Source organism: Empidonax traillii, unplaced genomic scaffold (assembly GCF_003031625.1).
Source record: "Empidonax traillii isolate 1590-97213 ecotype Southwest subspecies unplaced genomic scaffold, ASM303162v1 scaffold1758:size69087, whole genome shotgun sequence".
NCBI lineage: Eukaryota > Metazoa > Chordata > Aves > Passeriformes > Tyrannidae > Empidonax > Empidonax traillii.
Genome location: NW_020956951.1, coordinates 61,603 through 64,645, shown reverse-complemented (window position 1 = coordinate 64,645; position 3,043 = coordinate 61,603). Strand labels below are relative to the sequence as shown.

At 48.3% G+C, this 3,043-nt stretch overlaps 1 long non-coding RNA gene across 1 annotated transcript; it reads left to right on the top strand.

Annotated features, from left to right (window-relative positions):
- Positions 1 to 1,030: 1,030 nt before the first annotated feature.
- On the top strand, positions 1,031 to 1,495 carry LOC114070948. The gene is made up of 2 exons (XR_003573984.1): positions 1,031 to 1,216; positions 1,382 to 1,495. It is a non-coding gene; the product is annotated as an uncharacterized LOC114070948 (long non-coding RNA).
- The last annotated feature ends 1,548 nt before the right edge of the window (positions 1,496 to 3,043 follow it).

Genomic DNA, 3,043 nt, shown 5'->3' with positions numbered 1-3,043 from the left:
ACACACGTGTATTTGTGTATGCAGCGAACCTCATTTGCATACGTACTCACACACTTCATGACATCATCATTTAAGAGGTTTTGGACAAATTTCACCTCTATTTAAAACAACTGCAAAAGCCTGAACTCCTTTCTAGATGATTCATCAAAAAATAATAATAATAATAAAAAAAATTGGTATTGCTGGAATAAAGAACTGGGAGTTGGAGAGAGGAAAGGAGTCAGCACTTCTTCATTTCTGAACTGCTGCTTCTTGTTTGATTCCCACTTTGTTCAGCTCCAGCCACACCAGGGATAAAATTAAGGCCTCCTGAAAAGCCAGGGCCAGAATTCCAGCCTTGGGTTCCTGGGCAGGCCTAGTGGAGGCTGATTATTGCACCTAATAGTTCCAAAAATAAATGCAAAGAAAAGCCAGGCAGAGCCTGTGGTTTCCAACGTTCAAGCAACTCTTGAAAAGAACAAGCAGGTCCTGAATGACATTTAAAAAAAAAAAAAAAGAGAGAGAGAGAGAAGTGCATCCTGTGTCTTTTAATTGCTGAAACCCAGGGTGATTTCCACAGTCACAAAGCGATTCCCACTTCCACTGGGGCGGGATAAGGAACCGACCCAGGGACCCTAAAAACCAGCAGCGCCAAAACGAAACCCTCCGACAGCCCAAGAAACCCGAAAGAAGCAACGGAATTCCCCGCTTTTCCCGGAGTCTGAACGGAATTTTTGCGAAGGTTTCCAAATTTGAGGCCCTGGCCATCAGGGGATGAGATCCAAGCGCTCTGTGCACGTGGGCCCCTTAAGCTGGTGGAGACACTGGGACATTAGTGGGGCTCCAGATGGGCACGAGGGGCCTCCCACCTGGCTGCTGCTTCCCAGGAGGAACATCCAGGATAAGCAGCCGGAGTTACCGACTCTACTGCAACCACTCATCTGCCACAAACGAGGAGCAGCAGTAGGAGAAACGAAATAAATCCTCCTGACAAAGGGAATTAAATGACCCACTGAAAACCACGGCGTTTCCACCTGGGCCTATGTGTGACTCGTGCCAGGATCTCCAGGGCCTTTTAACAAGGAGAGGGAAGACCGAGCCCTCCACGAGCAAAGAACCACAGGACTGCAAGAAAAGTTCCACTCTTCCAAGTATTGCATCATAAAGATTCTCCTCAAACATCCTGCTGCCCAGTCCAAATAACACCAGCACGTTCATCCCCCCGAAAGGGAGGAAGGTAAGGCAGCAAACTCCAAGGAAACACTGCTGAAGACAAATATAAGTCAGGCCCCAAACAGCATTTTTACAGGTCCTTGCTAATTCCAAACAATCTGCCCCCCAAGAGCCTGGGAAGCCTCTGACCAGGAATACAGGAAAATTGTTATCAATTTTCTCTCAGAAGGTAAAGAACTGGAAGATCCACACAAAGTTTTCCTACAAGCAACTGCCAGCTGTAAATCCCTACTGATAGCAGCAGCAAAAAGAGCTCAAAAACCCAAATGAAAGGAAACTGCTGCCTTTGAGTTGTAGCTGTTGATGATTCACAGTCTGTCTTAGCAGAGGTTGAGGGATCCAGTTCCTTCAGCTCTTGGAAGGCTGTGAGAGCAGCCACAAGCCCCAGGTCAGCCCGAGACCCCTTTGTGGGTCCTGCAGGAATTGCCTCCAACACCACCCAGAATCCCAGTCCCACCCAGCGGCTCCTTCAGAGGGACCTTCGCTCCCCAATCCTCCCAAATCCACCGCTGTCCTTCCAGCAGGAGCTGGAGGCCTATGGAAGCAAAGCTTAACCAGCAATTTTATCTCTGGGATTTCAAGTACAGGGAAGACCCTGAATTATCCTGCCCAGCTTCAGGAACTCTGGGAATTTTACTGTGCCACCATACTAAACCAAACCATACCCACGTGAAACACTGGAACACAGAGAGACTGTTAAAGCCCTGCAGTAATTAAGGTATCCCATCACTGTAGGCCATGGAAGTTGGGGGCCAGAGCTGCAGCTCCACACTCACCGGGAGCAAAATCCCGGAGCCCCTCCAGGTTTCCATGGGCAGACTGGAAGGAGATCAATGGGATCTCAGGTCGAGAAAAGCAGCACTGTCATGAAATAAAAAAAGGAAATTACATCCCCTGCTCTTTCGGACAGGCTTTTGCTGCCCAAGTCCTGCCTGTGGAAAACTGAAAAGGGAGCCACACGTTCCAAGAACAGGTTTTTATACGCGGGTCTGCAGATTTTAACGATAATTATTGATGTTCTTTTCGCATTTAAACCCAAAGTTAGCACAAGCAGAAAGAAAACTCATGGCAAACTATCAGAAAGAACTACAGCCCTGGCTGCTGCCTTCAGTTCTTCACCACAACGCTGTCAAAATATCAACCCAACTCTGTTTTCCTCCCATCCTTCCCAGCCCACCAAATCAAGGATTTCGCCAACTCCCCCCAAGCCTGATCACAAAAAACTGCTGCTTCACACGAGGCAAGGATGCACAAATTAGAAATGGGAGACACAACAGCACGTCAGGAGGGCCCTTTCTTGGGGGCATCCTCCAGGGATGACACACACCATCCAACCGGGATGCCCCTCTGGAATACACACCCATGGCCTACTCCATGGCCCAGCATCCAGCACTTAATTGACCAAAAACAAACCAAAGCACTCAAACCGCCTTTCTGAAATTACAGAGGACGTAATTAAGCCCCAGGAATAAGCAGACAACAGCAATTTTAATATAAACATCCTACTTGTGGAGAGGACTCCCGATTCCAACTTGGCCTTAATGTCCCAACTCTCACTCCTGGATCCTTGCAAAGGCCTCTCCCAACATTTCCTCGAGCCCAGGATCGAGTTTGACATTTAAACCCACCGCATTTTTAACCTATTTCAGACATTTTGACACGCAACCAGCAGAAAACATGGTCAGGTCAGACCGCCAGCGGTACCTGATGGAGACATTTGGCCTTCCCAGCCAGGAAAGCCACGGAAAAACAAGACCCCGACATATATATCCGAACAAACCATTGCCCAAATATAGCCGGGCACCAGGGATAAACCAGGGGCTGCCACCAA